At 38.2% G+C, this 22271-nt stretch overlaps 1 protein-coding gene across 1 annotated transcript in view; it reads left to right on the top strand.

Annotated features, from left to right (window-relative positions):
• The first annotated feature begins 522 nt into the window (after nt 1–522).
• The window catches only part of nfasca (neurofascin homolog (chicken) a), a 119469-nt gene continuing 97720 nt past the window's right edge, over nt 523–22271 (top strand). Inside the window, exon 1 of the mRNA XM_077572206.1 lies at nt 523–681. The gene's annotated coding sequence lies outside the window, so the exon portion shown is untranslated. The remainder of the gene's footprint in view (nt 682–22271) is intronic.

Genomic DNA, 22271 nt, shown 5'->3' on the forward strand with positions numbered 1-22271 from the left:
TCCTAGTTTTATTATTTGCGAAATCAAGTGTGACAACTTACCCCTTGTCACTGAGAACCAGGATGGGGGGCCAAATGTGCTCAGGGAGGCCACCCATGGCGCTCCTATTTTGGGTATGGCAGGCGAGAGCCCCCGCTGCAGAGGCTCCAGAGGTGGCACTTTGAAAATATTTCGAAAATTGGTTGGCTTTGAAAATTTTTGAGAACCAGGATGGGGGGGCCTCGTTCACTCCCTCTACATGGCAGGTTTATAACTGCACTGACACAAAGTGTGAAAATAACATGAATAAAAAAATATACCTAAGACTTTTGTCTTTCATCTGGTACACATCTTGTTTATATATGATGTATTGATTCCAAGAAATATATAAAAGTATAAAAAGTGACACAACTAGCCCCGATCCCCCCTAAATCAGAATCAATTGAACTTGGCACAGAACCAGCAACTCATTTTTGACACCGCCTGGTTGCGTGCACGCTTGTGGATCAACGCGAGAACAGCTGAGGGAGGAGGAGTGCCGAATCCAAGAAGTGGGAGAGGAGTAGAACCTGCGCCGCATTGAGAGGGAACACACGGCGTCCCAGCTCGAATAACGGAAAGCATCGAGAGGAAGTGGCTGCTATTCCGATGCCGCCGCAGAGCTGAAAAGGTGGCGAGCCGCGGCGAAAAGTGCACATGCAGGTAAAAGGACACGTTTATACTTTTATGCGCTGCTGTTTTGTAGTTACTGTGACGCCCATCACTGACGCATCGGTATAGTGATGATACAAAATATGACAACAGCACACAGTGCTACAGATCGAGTCGTATGTGTTTTGCGGACGCTGTAATTGCCCACCCCTGCGCATCCGCTGGATGATGCTGCGGTTTTGGGAGCCTTTTTTTTTTTTTTGCTGCTCTGCGCAACCTGGAGTGACATGTTCCAAAGTCCACTGAAATGACTGGGCCTCGCCTCGCCGTCTGCTTCTGCAGTGGCCTGTGCTGTGAGTGTGTGTGTGATGTAAGCATACAGTAGGTGTTATTGCAGAGGATATGCGAGCGGAGACGCTAAAATAGCTATCAAGTTACTTGGTTTAACCACCAAGGTTACACTAGTGTGGGATGCACAGGGCTTGCCAGAACTGTGTCGCTGCACCACAGCGTATTGAAATTGTAATGGGGCAAGCTACAGTAGTAGTCGGTTGCAGTGCTTACATCACGTCTCAACTCTTGAACAACTAGCGATGTGTGTGCGGACCATGCAGTAGATTTACACAATGACCTTGAACTTCAGTGGCAGTTTGCTGCCACAGAATGAGTACAACACATGTATATTAAAAATGTACTAGCACTAGGGCCCATGGTTGACAGTGACAGGCCCTCGACAAATTTACATCATTAAAGTGCTGGGCCCCAATGAGATATTTTTCAAAGAGACCAATATCAATATTAAGATGAAACATTTCTCAATTCCAATCAAGCAATTAATAACAAACCTTTTGTATCCACGCCCAGTACTCCTTGGGTTGTGACAGGAAGTGTGCATGCTGCTGTTTTTCACCAATACTGGAGAGTCAATCGGACATGGGCAATGCTGGGTTACTACATTAAGACAAATGCTGCTGCTTCCTGCTTCCGGCATCAAATGTATTTTAGAAGAAATATACAGTCTACACTGAGACTCTATACAGTGGTTGCGACCTGTTTTTCAATGACCCAGCGTCTATATAGCAAGGCCGCCTTATTGACTAGTGTAATGAGAGCTGAACGGATATATGTAGTAAGAATGAGTGCTGAGGTATGTGTCTGTGCTTGCCATATATAGATCTGTGGCACCAAATGAAACTTTGCATTGTGTTTCAAAAAGTGCTTAAAGGTTGCAACGGTTGCATGTTAGCAAAAGCAAAGCAGTCAATATTTCAAACCCATCCATCCATCCATTACCCTAAATAGATAATAAAAAATAGTTGCTTAGATGCTATACAGTACTCTTGCAACACTGCAATGTACAGTGACTACATTACATAATTGAAGGCTGCTTGGCTCAGTTAAATTAATCCACGTGTGATAGGGGTGTGCCAAAAAATCGATTCTCATAAGAATCGCGATTCTCATTTAGTACGATTAAGAATCGTTTTTAAATGTCCCAAAATCGATTTTATTTAAATTATTTTATACTGTCTTGCCTTTATCTGTGTGTGTCTTTATTTGGAGCGCTGTTCATGTTGTACGCGGTTTGGCCACTGAGGGGCAGTGTGGTTCCACGTGTCTAATACACTGTTAAATTGTAGCCACATAAGAGTAGAAGGAAAAAGTCACGATCAAGTTATTCCAATAAAAGTTTTTTTTTTTCAGTGTGGAGCCGTTCTTTTAAATGATAAAAGTGCCGCGAGTAGCGCGCTAATTAGCATTAGCGAGTCAGACTGGAGTAGATCATTACAATTCCTTGCACATCTATAGATTGAAGCAAAAATCATTGTCAATCAAATCGTTTTGAATCAAAAATTGTTCTTAGCTGAAAATCGATTCTGAATCGAATCGCAGACCCAAAAATCTGAATTGAATCGAATCGTGAGACATACAAAGATTCCCACCCCTAATGTGTGATATCCCAGAGATACTGAATGAGTTATTCAATGGCAACAATTGGCCTCATTCACTCCTCCCTCCCGACCAAAGCAAGGATGGCTCGCTACTACATTTTCATATCCGATACCGATACCAATACTGCAGCCTCGATGATTGGCCGATATCGGTCCTGTACGATACAATTATTTTTGTCACTCTTTAAGTTGTTAATAATACATTATATTGCTTGATACTGACATCTTTAACACCGTGACTATTCTGATCCTCTAACGAAAGAAGGAAAACACACTGAAGTCACGTGTATCCGTATTTTATGGACCACTAGGTGCACTGAATTATTAGGCGCGATACGAATGAATGGCTCTATTTTAAAACATTTTCATACATAAGGAGCATTATCTTTGTGAAGCATTGTATGTTAAATAGTTTATTCGAATTGCAGCGTATGTTTATTTAATTTATTTATTTATGTATTTATTAGACTTAGCGCTGTCATGCTAGGTTCAGGCAGGACACGAAATATCGGGTAGCGCTGCATGCTTGGCTTGCTTTTGTTCACTGTGCAACTATCCGGGGATTTCTTTCACAATAACAACTAGTATATCTGGTGACTGGTTGGTTGTGTTGTTACTATGGCTAATGCTAAATGCTATTTTTGGTTGACAGTTCAACAGCTGTAAACAAGTGGATGCACTCACCATTATCTGTTTATTTTCTCAGTCATGGCAGCTATTCGAAATTGGCTGTGCCGGTTTCCTCGCACCAGTCCCACATTGTAACAATGGAAACGCGCAACCAGAAACTCTTATCTTGAGTTGTCTGACGGCAGCAATAAGCAGAGTAGGACTACATTTCCCATGATTCTTAAGACACAGAAGCAGGAAGTAGTTCTAATTCCAGTATGAGGAAAACATAAAAGTTTGTTAGCATGTTGCGCAAAGTGAAGTTGAGAACGTATGATAAAGTGTGACACAGCATCAGGGGGTTGAGTATCTTGCTCAAGGATACTTCAATGTGGTCACAATCAGCATGGAATCGAACCCGCAACCTCTGGGTTGTGAGATGACCACTCTACCACAGAGCCATGCCACCCCCACACTAATCGTATAATTCTTCCGCCAGCGAGTAAATTATTATTATTTTTTTATATTTGAAAAATTATCACTGAATAGATATTGAATAAAACAAAACATAACTGACACAATATTAACTCAAATTAATTTCAGAATGTCAAAAAGTATGCGTCTGGGGTTTCCGACTTAACTAAAATAAAAAATACTCAAAAGTAGATCATCTTTGTTGTGGTATTTAGAAAATCTTAGTTTTTAGATTTATTTCTGAGTCATTTTAAAACTTAAATTAAATCAACTATTACTATTTTTTACACTGTGTAAAAAAATATGAAAAAGTCAAAGAAAAGAAAGTGGGACTGTTATTTTATATAGATTCATTAGACATATATAGAAGGACAAATTTCAACCGTTTATCTCTTGTCATTTTGATGATTACGGCTTACAGATTACCTAAAACTGTAAAACAGCATCATCTAAGATGTCTTAAGCGCAAATGTCAGTCAGATTGTGAAAAGTATGTTCATTTCCATGCACTCGATACTTGTTGGTTGGGCGTCCTTTTGCATGAATGACTGCATCAATGCGCCGCTGCATGGATGAACAATGACACTGCACAGGTGTAATGGAAGCTTTGATAGCGGCTTTCAGGTCGTCTCTATTGTTGGCTCCGGTGTCTCTCATCTTCCTCTTGACAACAGCCGATAGAATTTCAACAGTGTGGACAGGTGCCAAGTCCTGCTGGAAGACAAAATCAGAATCAAGCTCAAACTAAAACATTTTCAGTGCAATAATTTCAGTTAAAAATGCAAATTGATGTCATTCAAATTCGATTTTTCAATGCAATAATTCAAGTTTAGCTATTCCAGGGGTGGCCAAGTTCGGTCCTCGAGAACCACTATCCAGCCTGTTTTCCATGTTTCTCTCCACTAACACACCTGATTCATGATCAGGATCGGTGTCAGGCTTCTGCAAAGCTTGCTGATGAGCTGATCATTAGAATCAGCTGCGCTGAAGGAGGAAGACATGGAAAACAGGCTGGATAGTGGCTCTCGAGGACCGAACTTGGCCACCCCTGAGCTATTCAAATTCAAATATAAGTGATTCAAATTCAGTTTCCGGTGGCACACATTTCAGCCCATAAGAGTTGTTTGCGTAACTGCAACCTCTGCTTCTGAGAGGAATTTTATTTATTTACAGTATTTATTATTATTATTTTTTTACCCCCAGTATGAATGAAAGATTCCGAGGCCTTCAGTAAAGTTTTCATGTTACTATGAAGTGAAGACAATTATTATTATTATTATTATTATTATTATTATTATTATTATTATTATTATTATTATTATTATTATTATTTTGGAGGCTCTATTGGCCTTATATCATCAGTAATGTTTTCATGGTGGTCTTCTGTACTAAAGTTAATTTTATGACTGGGTCGTCAGACACATCAGCCTTCAATGTGTTATATTTAAAAAAAAGAAAGAAAGACAGGCAGATAAAGGTATAGCTGTATATGCTGTATATGCCCTTAACAGAGAAATGTGAGCCTTGGGTGTCGGGTGTCAGTGGTCTTACTTCCTATTGTGAATGACTGGAGAGGTAAGAGGGATGAGAATGCGTACTATACAAGTTCTGTTTTTCTATACTCCATGTTTAATGAAAAAAAATAATATTCAAAACATAATATTACAAAGACAAATAAAAAGCTACATATTGTCCTCTGTATTTAACTTTTTGTATCATTGTATTGATGTATACAGCACAGAATATATAATTCCTGTGTAATTCTGCTTTTAGAAATAAAGAAGCTTTGTTTGCTGCTTGAAATAAAGTTGGCAAAAATGTGTTTATGTTTTTAGGCATGAGAATTAGGCTTCTGTTTATTGGGCACGTGTCACTTGAGGATTTACCCTATTCATTTTTTTTACATGTCAAAGTTTATTATTTAATTAAGAGCATAAAGGGTGTATATTTGCACAAACACACACGGGGTAATAATTACTCTAAAGCTTCTTAAGTCCTGTTTGATTTGTGTGTTTTTTATTGTTCAGTTCAGATTTCTGCCAGAAGAGGTCAGTATTGTAAAACAATGTACAGGCAAACTTACATTTGACATACACAGCATAGGAAAGGGGTTGATGAATGGAGCCACAAACACAAAGAGTTTTGTCATGAAAAATACACTGTAGGAAAAAAAAACATGACACCGAATCATATAATGGTAAAGAAAACGATTCCTTTGAGGCATTTAATATACTTATGATGTGTTTTATGCGTGTCAGTCTTTAGATTTCCCATGAGTTTGCATGTTCTCCCCGTGCTTGCGTGGGTTTTCACCGGGTACTCCGGTTTCCTCCCACATTCCAAAAACATGCATGGCAGGTTAATTGAACTCTCCAAATTGTCCCTAGGTGTGAATGTGAGTGTGGTTGTTCGTCTCTGTGTGCCCTGCAATTGGCTGGCAACCAGTTCAGGGTGTACCCCGCCTACTGCCCGAAGCCAGCTGGGATAGGCTCCAGCACCCCCGCGACCCTAGTGAGGAAAAGCGGCCAAGAAAATGGATGGATGGATGGATGGATGTTTTATTTCTTTTTTTGTTGCCAGTTTTTGTTTTTGATGCGCTTTCAGACTCTCCCCTAGATGAATGAATAATAATATATAAATCAATAAATACACTGGTAAAAAAAATTAAAGGGACAAAGTGTTTCCTTAATGTTTTTTAATTTTTTTTAAATTTTTTAGCAGTACACATATACAGACATATACACTGCTCAAAATAATTAAGGGAGCACTGTGTTCCTTTTTTTTGCAGTATAAAAAAAAATAAAATAAATAAAAATAAAAATAAAAAATAAAAAAATAAATACATTAATTAAAATGATTGTAATCGATTATTGTTATGATCTTCTGACTGGACTCCCTCAAAAGAGCATCAAACAGCTCGGGTTCTGACCAGGACAGGGAGATCAGAACATATTCATACTCCTGTCCTAAAGGTTTTACACTGGTTCCCAGTCAGCTGTTGAATAAATATAAAAATTCTGACACTGGTTTATAAATCACTGAATGGGTTGGGTCCTGAATTTGAACACTTCAAAGAAATGCTGACTGACCCAGTAGGGCTCTGAGGTCTGCAGACTCGGGTCAGTTAGTGGAACCAGAGTTCAAAGCAAGCATGGTGAAGCAGCATTTAGCTGTCAGGCAGCACATAAATAGAATAAGCTGCCAACAGAAGTGAAGTCAGCCTCTGAGTGTAATTGCTTTTAAATCCAGGTTAAAAACTTTGCTTTTAGATGAAGCACTTTGCGTTGCCCTCTGTATGTAATATGTTGTATACATAAAGGTGCCTTGACTTGCCTTGTAGTATCCCTCATATCATTCTGTATGGGCAAAAATAGTGTCTACCCAAGACTCTACTTTTATTAGTGACACATGCTTTTTTTTCTCAAGATTTTGTTTGAACTTAGCCAATCACCGATGCAGTTACTAAAACAGTATTGACGGGCTTTTTTGTTCCTTTTCTCATCATCATTTTCATCTTATTTAATTATTGTTACAAAAATTAACCTCGTTGTAGTTACAATAAAATTAAAGTGGGGGTTTCTTTTTTTCTGTACGAGTCACTTGTTTGTCACTGAAGTCTGTTAAGCATCTTTTTGATGTTTTTTCTGCTTTTGTAGCTCTTGTGGCGTCACCTATTACAATGAATTCTCATATTAGATTTTCTGATGAACAGTTACATTATAGCAGATGCAGCATTAAGGCATTCGTTTACATTTTGACAACTAAATGGCACCCTCTACTGGACAACATTTCAATCGACACCCTTTGTTTGTTAATTGTGTGTGTGTTTAGTCATTTTAGTAAACTATCTTTTATTTCTGTGCTTCAATTTTAAATGTATTTAGTTTTTTTTGTTTTTAAAAGCTTTTATATAAATATTGTGCTTGTAATTATGTTAAAGTGTGCTGTATTTTAGTGTGGAGGGGAGCGCTGGGATAAGGCCAATGATACGATGCTGGCTGGTTGCCAGGTGTTGAGGATAAGCAGGATATGGAGAGAACAGAGGGCTGGATGGAGGCAGGGAAACATTTTGGAGTCTGCTGCTCCAGGCAACAGCCTCCACTGAGACCACCACGGAGATGAATACATGGGTTTTATGGCAGACAAAAAAAAAAGAGAGAGAAGAAGCTATAAAACACATTTGTAACCTTCAGAATTTTAACAACATTACAGTAATGACATTTTCAAACATTTGAATACATTTGAGATTTTCATTGGCTTTTCCAAATGAATGAAATCACTTGCCCAGCTGCTTTCAGTTGTCCAGCTGAGAGCAGCAGAGAGCTGTTGACAAAGTGCGCATAAAAAATGGAGTGCAGGCACTGCAGGGATGTTAACTGTTGAATTGTTGCGAATTTTGGCTTATCCCATCAGGGCTCGCCACAGCGAGTCACTCGCATGATTTGCTTGGCACAGCTTTCAAGCAGCCGGATGCTTTTCCAGACACAGCCCAGCCATTTTTTTGGGGCCAAACTTGGGACGGTGTCTGGGTATTGGTGAACTAGCCAGGAATCAGCAGCTGCATTTAATGCAATAATAGATAAGCGAGTAATAATCATTTCATATTCAGTCTTAAATAGATTACTGGATGGATTGCACAGATCTATGAATTCTTTTCTAAAAGGGATTTCTGATAAACATTGACGACAGCAAAACATCAATTCAGGTCATCAAATTAAGACTTCATTATAGAACTAATGTCTATTGTAAAACATTTTCATACAATTTATAAATGTGTTGATTGTCTTGGTTTTTGATCATTGTATAGACTATAAATACTGATTTAAAAAAATAGCTTTACAGAAGGGCCCGATCAATTAATCGGCTGAAATTGCCCTTCAAACACCTGCCAAAACAATCAGCCAATTGGGCCAAATGGCCGATTATTTTCCCCTTAAAACGTTATAGTCGAAGAAAACCAAAGTTTCCAACGCTATGAAAATACCCTGAATGCACCGTTTTGCTTGCGAAGCATTAGCTACTAGCAAGTGTGTAGTTTATGCTATTCTGTTGTCCCAAGGCGTCCTTTAAGCTGTTGAATGACACTCCAATTAGGGTTAACTGTAAAACTAAACACACGACAATAAGAATAACGTCCACTGTATATTTAAATACAAAACATGCTTTATTTTTAAAACACCGCTAGCCTAGCGCTAATGCTAAAGGCGAAGGGAGGATCCCATTAAAATGCTAACGGCAAGTTCGGCAGTGTTTTTCCTCCAAATAACGAATATTCACACACAAATGCTTTGGGAACACATACCCACAGGTAAGATAACACTATGAAAAGGCACAAATTCTTCCCAATGTGTGAAAAACGAGTTGTTTTAATACAAACATAACTTTCTTTTGTACTCACTATAAGTGTGTACGTCATGGATGCACGGCACCACACTGCTCCCAAGAGGCCAAAACGCATAGGAACAGTCAGTATTTGTTCATACTGTTTTTTCAGTTGCTATTATTTTATTTTATTTTATTCTTATTTCACTTTCTTCTTATTTTATTTTATTCTTATTTCACTTTCTTATTGTTTTATTTTGTCATTGTCCTTTCAGGTTATAATTAAAGTTGATATTTTAAAGATTCAAATACTTTCCTTTCTCAAAATTGAAGGATGCAAACATCCAAGGATTTATTTATTTTTGCACGAAATGAGCCCAGGAAGTCTTAAGACTTGTGAAATTAACACAATATAAAAATAAATAAAAGAAAACGTTAATACTTAGAAAGAAAATAGTAATAAAAATGCAAGAGGCTTGAATTTCACATAATATTTACAACATAATTTGTACTTGACAAAAATAATAATGTTCAACTGTTCAAAGTGCAGGGATGAATGGACAAGACGATGACACTTTTAAGTAGTTGAGCAGCTTTAGTAGTATAAATCTTCATGAAATTAAATATGCATATCGGTCTGGCCCTACTTTATAGCATATTGGATCTTTTGAGATTCATAACATCCAATTATTTGTAGTTCCTGTTATTTCTATACTGTAAATTTCGGGCCATGCTTACTGGGTGCGATCCAGAATTTAGTCTAATATCTGCCAACGAAGCAGCGATGAGGAAATCCTGGCAGTAGACAAAGGTCACAACTGTGTTCAGAGGATGCGCTCCGACAAAACTCCAACAACGATTTGGCCACAGGCTACTTTCTAAATCGAGCTGACCTGGAGTTGAGATTAAAATACAAGCATCAGATCAGATCCACTGAGACAAAACATCTTATTTGGTCAAAGCTGCAGATGTTGTCAGGATACATCAAGTTTTTTATACTGCTTGTATCATCTGTTTTCTATGTCTCGATATTGACATATTTTGTGCCTTCACTGTTTAGGTTCTACAAAAATGATATGTCATATGGCTCTTTGTTGTGCAGATATATCAAAAATAATGTATGAGCTTAGTAGCATCAAACAGTCCACCAGTTCCCATTGATTTAACGTTTTTATTTATTTATTTATTTATTTATTTTTTAACATCTTTAATAAAAAGTCTGCGGCGAGGAGACTAATGGATAGATTTGTGTGCTGCACCAGAGCTGTAACTCATCAAATGCTGTCTTGCTGCAGCATTACAATGGGTAGATATGACACATTGGCCTTTTCAGATATAATAAGGCCAGGGAAAGCACAGCTTTACTTAAGATGACTGAATGTTAAACACCAGAGCAGTCTCTTAAATTTATTGTGGCAGTGCTTATATGTTATTGTGATTTTTATTCTCCACACTTTTTTGCCGTGAAACAATTCTCACATAATACTTCCGATTTAAACTGTTCAGACTTGCCTAAAAAATTCACGCCTCCCGGGGCATATATATCGTCTGATTCCACATTACGTACAGTATTCACACAATTTAATGCTAAATAGCAGCTTTCAATGAGACTTTTTCTACCACTTTCCACGGCCACTTCCAAACATTTGCCAGGTGCTCGGTGGTGCCATTGGTAACCTCCATTGTTCATTAATCAGAAGGTTGCAGGTTCAAATCCCACCTCCAACTACATTGCAAATATGTACATGGCTGTTGTGCAAAGTGATATACAGTACATGTTGTATACCAACTGACTATCATATCAGGACGTTATTATAATTTCACTTTTTAAAAAGTAAATATGCCATTAGCCATGAATTTGAACAAGTTAAGTTAGATCAGTGCTTAGAGCAATTGCCTCCCACCACGGAGAACTAGGGTTCAAACTCTGCTTGGACCACATTTGAGTACAGTGGATGGTCAGATCAGGAACTTGATTATAATTTCTCTGAAATGATTAAATCCCACTTTAGACAGATTGCAGTTCAAGTTCTCTTTTTATTCATTTGTCATTTAACTACAATTAAATTTTTTTAATTTTTCCATAATTCATCTTTCAATTTACTTCGTAAACACATGCATTCAAATCTTAACTGTCAGCTAATAGCATTCAGCTTTTAAGCATTCCCACGCAATTTCTGCATAAATTGCACTTTGTCTAGTTATTGTTGTATTTTCAGCTTTTTTTTGTTGTTCTCTATGTAATAAATAAAAGCATCCTGAACTGAATGCTTGTAGTGTTCGGAGGACATTTGGAATAGTTGAATATTTGAAGAATGTTTACTGTACATTATAGGTAAACTGCTGGTTGAAAGCAAGTTTATAGTAAACCTGAGCAGACGCTATACGTCTCAATTTCTGGACATAGTTTTAAGTTTTCAGCGCCATTGTTAAGCTTGTGCCAAAGATTGACGCCTGAAGGGTTGCTCCCACCATATATCCCATCTGTCACCCTAACAGTTTTTTTTTTCTGAAGCTGATATACTACAGCTTGCTAGTTGTAGCCTATCAGTAACAAAAGTCATTCTTCATCATGAAGATAACCAGTTAACAAAGGATTGCCTTTCTGTTGGTTGCATTAGCCTGTGGCCTTTCACACTCTTCTCTGACTAGATGTCATTGCTTTATTGATCACGGCTAACACTTTTCTAGATCAATAGAGTGCTAAGTGTATTAATGCATGACAAGACAAGTCTCATATTAAACAAACACAAAATTAACTTTCTAGAATATTTCTTTCTTGGCGCAAAACATTGTGAAGCATAAATCAGTATAAATTCTTTAAAATGGATTAACTTTACCTTTAAACTACTGTTCAGAGATTTGTTAACAATTATGCATTATGGATATTAAAAAACAAACAAACAAACATGCAAATATTCCACAATATTGAATGTCTAGACTAGAGCACAGCACCAATTTATGTTTTCAGTACAGAACACTAAAATTCCATGATCGGGTTGACCTTAAAACGGCACAATTTATTTATAGTGTGGAATAATTTAGTACCTGACTGCAATTTACTACGGCCACAAATAACTATTATTTTAATTATTGACCAATCTATTGATTATTTGTGGTGATTGATTGATGAATCAGATGAATCAGATGAATCGGATTAAAGACATGTTTTAATTTCCATCAGTTTGTTCAAAAACAGGACATTTAAAATTGACATGGCAAAAAACACCCAAACAAATGAATTATGATTCAGGTACTGCTTTGGTCTGTGACATGTCAGAAAATTGCCAAAACATCGATCATTGTTTTTCAAAGTAAAAGCAGATGTTTGCAGATGTTTTTTTTTTTGGATTCAAGTAACACATAGACAATCAGTCTTCTTTGTTGGAAGACTACAGAAATCTGGAAATAATTGCTGCTGAGACGCTTAAAATTCAGAAGATTTGGACAACTTTAAATCTGGAGTAATAAAATAATAGTGATAGGACTAGACTAGTCTATGTTTATTTGACAATAACTGGTCTGACTAGTTATTGTCAAATAAACATGAATAGATCATATATGGTATGGACATACAAAGTGTGGATTATACAGTGTGTGTGTGTGTGCGTGCATATGTGTGTGTGTATATTAGAGTTGTCAAATTATTAAATGTTTAAATCAGATTAATAACATCTTAGAATTTTTGTTTAATGATTAATCACTTAATAAAAATGCTTTTTCATCCAAAAATTTTGCCTGCCCAATTTGAAGAGCACCTGTTACAGTATGTGTTCATTCTTACGCCATTTAATGTTATGAGGATGTCTTCCACATTTTTTGATCCACTGCTCACTCTCATCCTCCTTTTTCTAATCAGTAAATTACTTGCAGAATTTAAAATGGAGAAGAAATGACCCTAATATTTTGAAATGAACAAATATTTTGAATGTCATACGCAAACATTTATTAAGTGCTTTACTTGAATGCATGTAGTTATGTTTATTGCTTAAACGCAACCTGTGCTACGTTTAACGTAACCATCCGGTGTCAAGCTAAAGGTTCATCTGCGGTCAAAATCAATAATGTGATTAATCTGTGTTAACACATGATTAATTTGATAATTTTCATGATTAATCAATTAGTTAATACAGAGTTGGCAAATCCAGGTCCAGAAAGTAAAAACCCTGCCATAGTTTGGCTTTAGCCCTTTGTGCTAGCTAACTAGTTAACTAGCAGGTAAACGAGCACCCAGGGAGCTAGCTAGGGAGCTCGCCAGCTAGCACCTTAGGCTAAAGCCAAACTGTAGCAGGGTTTTTGACTTTCTGGACCTGGATTTGCCACCTCTGAGATAATACTTGAACTTTGACAGCACTAGAAAATCTAAGAATGTCATAATTTATTTTCACATGTAACTTTTTTCTGAATGCACCAACTTTGGTGATATTATTAAAAGCTCTATAAAAAGGTGAGGACGTGAGCGGGAAATATGTATCACCATCCTTGGCGCGGATCACAATCTCATTCTCTCTTTGTCATCTGTCACCATCTCTTACAACCCCCTTCTTTCCTTTCAGCACCTCAGCAGATGGGCAGTAGGCATCTCTCACTGTGTCTCACCCTCTCCTCTCTCTGTGGGGAGCAGTCTTTTGATAGTTTCACTAGCCCTGCGATCTACATCCCCTCCCGCTGCCTCGGGGGCTCGCTCGCCATTGTCTCTATTGTTTGCTCTCGAAAGTGGGTTAAGACAGACAGCAGCAGTGGACAGAAGGGATGAAGGGCTGAGAAAGCTGGGGGCAGTGATTGCAAAAATGACCAGATCAACCTAGAGGGGTGGGGCATAGGAGTTCAAGACTGAAATGATGAAGAGACGCGGGGGGGGGGGGGGTGGATTTGTTAAATAGAAACAGATTAGTGAGAGATGACATGGATAAAACACATGGTGGCAGTTGATAAAAAAAATCTGATGAAAAGTGGTAACAGACATCTGTGACATATTGATAATGAATTTCAGGTGAATTCATTTTATACAGTAGTGGTTCACATTGAAGGTGTGGGGTTCAGTTCTTTCTCACTTCATGGGCTGTTCATAATCACCTTGCAACTGATTGCCAACCAGCCCAGGATGCAGTCCAGATCCCCCCCGCCCACCCTTTCCAAATCAGCCGGGGATAGATAGACTCCATTTCTTTGTGACCCTGAACAGGATTAGTGCTGTACAGACTGCTTTTACTGGTGATACGTTGTTAGCGACGTGACAGTGATTTAAGATCACACTCCCTAAAGATAAAGACACTCTAGGAATACTTGTATTCTAATCTCTACAATCCTTTAAAGATACACTTGTATATAAATACTCATTCACCATTTCATTGCTGGTATAGTCTGGTGACAACAGCAGGCGGTGAGTTGCGATTCGTCCTCTGTAAAATGAGACAATTTGAAGACGAGATGCAAAAATCATGTGTTTCGCGATGATCCAACTTTTAGTTTTAAACACCAACGTGGGGTAGTGAAGTCGACTAGCCAACTAGGTGCTTCAAACTCTATCTGCCAATAACATGTTTACAGAAACAATATATGTTTAGTGCAAAGCATTGCTTTCTTCCTTTTGGGTTGGGGAATGTTTCACAGGGACACCATGTATCGCCTGTGACAATTTTGCAGATTTCTGGTTGCTTCTTACTCAAGATTACAGAAGTGAAATGGTGAATGATGAATTCTACACAGTTGTTTGTGGTTTGTGGCAATTAGAGCAGAAGTCAGTGGTCACCAACCTTTTTCACACTGAGAACTACAGTACATCTTGGCTAGTGATTTTATACAAAAGACTACCAGCTTTACACATACTTCTGAAACAACAAATGTTCTCTTATTTGGGGATAAATAGCTTCTTGTGTGCGCTAGCTTGAGTCTATGAATGCTATGGCTTGGTCATGCACTACAATAATGATCTTTGAACTATACTAGTTTAATAATAATAATAATAATAATAATAATAATAATAATAATAATAATAATAATAATAATAATAATAATAATAATATATATATATATATATATATATATATATAAAGGCAGCACGGTGGCTGACTGGTTAGCACGTCCGCCTCCCAGTGCAGAGGACGTGAGATCGAGTCCAGGCTTTGGCCTTCCTGGGTGGAGTTTGCATGTTCTCCCCGTGCTTGCGTGGGTTTTCACCGGGTACTCCGGTTTCCTCCCACATTCCAAAAAAACATGCATGGCAGGTTAATTGTTAATTGTCGCTAGGTGTGAATGTGAGTGTGGTTGTTTGTTGAGGAAAAGCGGCCAAGAAAATGGATGGATGGATATATATATATATATATATATATATCACCAAAATGTGCAACAATGCAAGTGTGATTTAAAGAGACAATGTAGATTATTTAGTGCTGAATTAATATTTAATTCATTAAAAAAAATCCACCATTCATTTTAATAATATGCAAAAAAGTATGTTCTATGACCGCCGTACCTTCGCGAGGATGACATGTTACACCACCATCTTTCTGCTACGAATACCAGAGGAGAAGAAATTCACAAATGTAGTTAGCCTCTGGTGGTGCTTGCAACTTGTGTTGGACCCAATGGGTCGACCGCTGCTTACCTTCCATAGCTGGGTCCTGCATGTGGTCATCGCTGAGTTCCGTGATTTGGGCTCCCACTACTTGTCTCCCTTTGCTTTGCTATCACTAGCTTTTGCTAGCTTCTTCCGCTAGCCGCTCTTGTTAGCCGCTCCAGCTTGTTCTTTCTTGCCACTCTTGTAAGCCACTCCAGGGAATCCTTGTTAGCCACTCTTGCTCGCTGGGCTGCTCGCTCACTCCGAATAATAATTGGTAGTAATTGGTGATAGCCTTGCAAAGTGTGGTCTCTCTGAGGTACCGTAGTGCACATGCTTCAAAATCGTTGGATTGTATTAGTTCACCACTAGATGGCACTAAATAATACACACTGTTGCTTTAAAAATAATAAAAACTCATAAAAACAAGCACACGCACAAAGAATGTGAGTTATTGTTAGAACAGGCTCACAGTCTATTCGTGGTCTTTGGGGCTATGTGGTGTCCATGGGCACCACTTTGGTGGCCATTGAATTAGGGTATCCATCCATTTTCTGTACTGTGTCCTCACGAGGACCAAACTGTATTAGTTTGTTACCAAGGATTTCACATTTTAAAATAATTACATGAGTTTAGTCACATTCGTAATATAGCTTCAGGGTGGAACTAGTGTCTTCACTTTTTTTTAAATTCATACTTCATCCACTAGCTGCAGGCTGACTCATTTCCCTTCCCAGCATGAAATCAGAAAGAGTGCTGTCTAAATTATGTAAACCATGCGTAAGTGATGACTAGACCACAGTTTATAATAGCGCTTCACTGTACAACTAATTTATTTGCCCTTTCATTTGACTTAAATGTATTTGTCTTCTCTGCATCATTCATTTCCCAAAAAAGAATACTATATTGGGGCCAACTGGAGTTTGCACTGTACACTAATATGCCCTCTAGATGCAGCATAACCACTCTAAGATCGTCTGATCCAGCACAAAGGAAAATGTACTGTAATTGTAATAGAAAGTAGACATTTCACCCAAAAAAAGATTTGTTTTAGATTTAGTAGTACCAGCAAACACATGAATATTTCAGCCACAACCAAAATATTATTTTCACAATTTGTAGGTTTTTGTGCTTGTGGAGGGTGAGCAAACAAGCCAGGTGGAACCAAGCAAAGAAAAACAGGAGATGCAAGGCAGGGGAGGCAATGCAGAACAAAGGTATGGAGTTGCAAGATCTAATTAAATATTAATTCAACTAAATAAGAAAGAAACATAAGGAAAACATGATGTGACAAAAGGATTTCGCAATAAATCTAGAACTCGTGAACAGAAACTGGGAACTAAATACAAACATGACTGTCAACAATGTGCCACATCTGGACAAGACACGAGTGGCTAGAGGGTATTGATCGGAAGACACAAGGAACAGGTGAGACGAGGGCACGACGACCAGACATGGAAGTAAAAAACAAAACACTGGGAAATGAAACCTAATCAGATCAAAACAATGCAAAGCAAATTTAAAAGGTCAACAAAAATTCAGATCATGACAGAACTCCCTCCTTTAAGGGACAGATTACAGATAACAAAAAAACCTAACAACCTCATAAACAGAGTGGGTGTAAAAAGAACACAAGAACCAGAGTAAGTTTTTCATTTCAGTTTATTGTTTATTAGAGACAATGTACTCTGGTACAATACCTGCACAAATGTTTCAAAGTTAGCATACAACTAATTTACATTTGTAGTCCCTTGACAGGTAACATAAAACATAGACTACGTTTACATGCAGGCAATAACCCTTTTAAAACCCGAATATTGGCAATATTCGGGTTTTGAAAGGCCATGTAAACAATCAATAACCCAAATGTGCTCTTACTCAGGGTTTCTATAAACCCGAATAAGATCCCTGGGTTACCTTTCATAACCCGAATTCTTGTTTATATAAACGGCATACTATGATTGAATCATTGTGCTCTATCTTCTTCTTCTTCGTCTTCTTTTTTTTTCTTCGCTTATTTGTATTCGCAAGGAATCTTGGTCTTTTAAGTACAGCAACGACTTCGACTGTATGCGTAGCGCCGTCTCACTCGCTACAACGGGCCTCGCTTAAATATATTGATTTCTCCGCAACGCTTTCATGTTATATTCTGTTCTGTTTTTACAGCAAAAATGCCACAGTTTGTGTCGATACACGTATACACGAGTATATAAGTCCGTGCTTCTGGCGTGTAACCCACCGGAAATACTCAAGCAGATGTAAGCAAACATGACAACATGTCTTTTATTGACCATAGAAAGTTAAAAGCGTAAATGACATCTATTTACGTAATTACGTCGTTCACGTGTCGCGTTTTATGAACGGGGTATAATAACTCTGTCCGCCACGCATGCTAACGGGTTATCTCCAATGAAATCAGAAATCTGAATTCTGACTGCATGTAAACGTAGTCTTAGACAAGACATATCACCAAGTAAGAAAATATTTCAGTAATTGACACTTTCACATTAAATCAACAGTCTGAAGTGCTAAAGTGCAAGTACTCAAGTGCAATCCGTATTTTTAAAGTGCTGCCGTTTCTAATAATTATTTCCAAACAATGGGGCCCTTGACTTGCAGAGGAGCAGGAACAGGGACCATCAGCAAGAACTGGAGCTGAAAATTAGCCTTTCAACTATGAAGTTGCGGGACACCAGAGACAAGGGTGGCAGAGTGTGCAAAGGAACGAGATCAAGGAAACAGGAGTGGCATAGGAAGAGGGGTCACTCGGGGACAGGCTCGGAATGACGTTGATTTGGACGTAGGTGTGGAATGATATTAGGATGTGGAAACCAGTGCAGAACAATATCACAAAATAGGTGAGAGAAAATGAGATGACGTGCAACCAAATTGAGGAAACGACTATTGAATTACATGGCCTGAAAACAGGTGCTGAATTACATGAGGATGACCAGCACAAAGTTGTGCCGGGTAAATGGCCAAATGGGTACCCAAGTGAAATGTCAAAAGGGAACAAATATTTCACCGTACATGGGTAGCAACGGAAAAACGTGATTTGGGGTAGAAAAATTACAAGGGGGGAATCTGAGAAATTAAAGTCAATCTCGGAGTCGGGAATACATTTGTAAAGGTTGCGGGCCAGTCTTCAAAATTGGAACAATCTCATCCTATGAAAATGTACGGAGGGGAAGGTAACTAGACTAGAAAAATTAAGCAGAGGGTCAGAGTGGGAAAAACGAGGATTCACTGATTGAGGAGTTTCTTGGTGGGCAGGCTGTGGGGGATGGCAGTCAGACTGATGGTGTGCACGGGCGACCGCGTGCTTCCCGCTGTGTCCTTGTATGTTTGATTCATTCTGTCACGACTCAAGGGTTTTCTTAATGGTGGAGTGAGGGCAAACAAGACAGGTGGACCCAGACGCAGGGAAGCAGAAGAACCAAGGCACGGCAGCAAGGGTAATCTCAAAATAGTATTTATTTGCAAAAAAAACTAAACAAATGTAAGGTGTAGCAGAATCAAAAATAATAAATTCACATTGTCCAAAAAACATGATTTCAAGTAACAAATAAACACAAGGAAAACACTCATGACCACAGACTAGGAGCAACAAGGACACGTGACGTGATGAAGGTTTTTATAATGAACCTAGAATGACTGAACCGAAACTGGGAACTAAATACAAACATACTGATTAGAAAAACAGGCACACGTAGACAAGACGCGTGACTGGAAGTTGTTGATTGGCATAGGCTACCGTACACACATGGAACAGGGCTGAAGAAAACAGGTGGGACAATGACATCATGAACAGACAGGGAAGACACTGAGAAACAAAATCAAATTAGATCAAAACAATGCAAAGCAAATCCAAAAGGTCAACAAAAACGCAGATCATGACAATTCCCTCAATAGCCGTAATCCCCGAAACCATTGTAGTAAATGAAATTCTTAATCCCAGTTTGAGCATGTGCATAATAATTAAGGAAGTTCCTCAACCCTGAGCTCATTTCAACTGACTCGGATTCACTCAGTCAGCGCACAATCTGGGATGACTAATCTGTTGGCCAAGCGATGGTGATGGCCTGTTAGTGAGACTACTCTTAGCTGTGTTCCAAAGCACAGGAGTGTATTAAGACTATGAGTGACAAGTCGCTCAGTGTGGCCTCAGGCAGTGAAGTGTCATGCCAATGTGTGTTCAAAAAGTCTTGAATTCAAGTTGTTTTACGTATTCACAGCAAGATACACAGCAACATATGAACACTGTAAAATACTGTCGATATTTACAAGTCACTGCAAACGATTTGCGCTGTGAGTGAGGAACGGGGGCTTGGGGATCTTTGCTGGCAACGATAACATGCGTGCAGTTGTGTAGTGATAACGTTGATTATGTTTGCATTTAGTTTAATTCTATTTGGAACATGAAGCATAACACGGACATGTGTTATGATTAATAATGCTAACCTGGCAATAGCCAGTTTGATAATTGTGATTCGAGGGAAGTTCTGGGAATGCTTCAATGTGATTTTCTAGGAAAAGGCGGGACATTCAGTACAATACTTCAAGCTGATTGGGCAATGCACAACTTGTGCACGTCAACCAAACTTTTGTTTTGACCAATCACAGCAACGGATGAAAATGTCGTTGTAAAAAAAAAAAGTTTAAAATGCACGGAGCGCCTCTCGCTGTTCTTCATTCAACAAAGAAACTAACTATGAGTAATTCAACGAGAACAGAATTAAGTTAGGTTTATTTGATAATCATGGCTTTGGCGCTCTTGGTTTCGTCAAAGCCGTATATCCCTCTCCCAAACACAATACCCGCTTTGTGATTGGTCCGTAGAAAAAGTGTATGGATCGGTGATAATCAGCGGGCTCGGTACAAAATGGATTCTCGGGGGTTCGTGAACTCACAAATCCCGTGAGAATTCAGCTTGCAGCGCAAGGTTATAATAATGCAGCCCTGTGCAGAGACAATTAATTTGAGGACTGAACGCTCCGTAGATGATCTCTTCAACTCCTTGATAGGATCTATGTTGGGAGGTTCTAACATGTACAGTACATAGAGCAGTGAGGCTTACGGACGGAAAAGGTTGCAAATAAAGAAATGAGACTCACCCAATCTGAAATTCAATAAATCTTTACATGTAAATTTAAATTTAATAGATCATTTCAGATCATTTACGTTCCTTCCCTGATCTCTCCTCTTTGGCCATTTATATTTCAGTAATGTCAATAAAATACCCTTAATAAAATAACCGTACCCCCACACGATGTGTGATGAGTAATGTCATATTAATTTGAGACAAACGGTCAGCACTAAAGAAAGAATAGCTTCAGGTCTCGAGCTTCACAAGCGGTTGTGTATATATATATTTATATATATATATATATATATATATATATATATATATATATTAGAGCTGTCAAACTATTAAATGTTTTAATCAGATTAATCACATCTTTGAATTTTGATTAATCATGATTAATCACTTAAATAAAAAGGCTTTTTTATCAACATTTTTTCCCCGCCAAATTTGAAGCGCACCGGTTATGTGTTAATTCTTTTGACATTTAATGTTATGGGGATATATTCAACCTTTTTTGATCCACTGCACGCGCTCATCCTCTTTTTCTAATCAATTATTTACTTGCATAATTTGAAATTGAAAAAAAATGACCCCAATATTTTGACATGAACAAATATTCTAAATGTAATATGCAAACATTTATTAAATGCTTTACTTGAATGCATATAATTATGTTTATTGTTTAAACACAACCTGTGCTACCTTAAACGTAACCATCCGCTGTCACGCTAAAGGATCATCTTCATCTATGGTCAAAATTAATAGTGCGATTAAACTGCGTTAATTCATGATTAATGCGCTACTTTTTGGTGATTAATTAATCAGTTAACGCCTTAATTTTGACAACACTAATATATATATATATATATATATATATATATTTACAAAAAGTTAATGTTTGTAACAAGGACAAAATGCAGATGTTAAAATAAAAAAAATCTTTTGGTTATCAAGTCAGTAATTTGGTAAAAAACAAAAACAAAAAAAGGTAGGATTTAAAAAATTGAGTCAAAAATCGGGAACTGAAAGTCGAAAATTGAATCGAATCGAGCTTGAGTGAATCCTTACATTCCTAGTAGTTAGTCCCGGTGTTGCTTGTAGCACGGGGTTCCTTCCTTCCACACGTGGGGCCTGCAGGTGGTCATCGCAGAGTCCCGTGATTCGGGCTCCCACCGCTTGTCACCTACTGCTTTGCCCTTCCTTGTAAGCTTTTACTAGCTTTTTAATTTTTTTTTACTAGCTTCTCCCACTAGCCGATCTTGTTAGCCACTCCAGCCTATGGTTTAGTCTAACTCCCGCTAGCTAAATCTGACTCGCTCGGTCTTTTGGCGTCGCTTACCCCCACACCGGCTTCCAAGTTGCCTTCGTTGGCTCTCGCAAAATGAGAATGGGTGGTCGGCTTGCGAAGTGTGCTCTCTTTGAGCCGCCGTAGTGTGCTTGGTTCGGCTGCATTCAACGATATAGCGACATCTAGTGGTGAACTTTTGCACACTATCACTTTAAGTAATTGCCATTACTCTTCCAATACGTTTGGAGGTGGGTGTATTGTATAGGTGCACAATTATGAAAAAAAAATAATGTTGTGTTGTCACAGTGTAGATAGGGAGGTAAGATAAATACAAGATTAAAAAGCAAAGGT

Source organism: Vanacampus margaritifer, chromosome 8 (assembly GCF_051991255.1).
Source record: "Vanacampus margaritifer isolate UIUO_Vmar chromosome 8, RoL_Vmar_1.0, whole genome shotgun sequence".
Classification (NCBI taxonomy): domain Eukaryota; kingdom Metazoa; phylum Chordata; class Actinopteri; order Syngnathiformes; family Syngnathidae; genus Vanacampus; species Vanacampus margaritifer.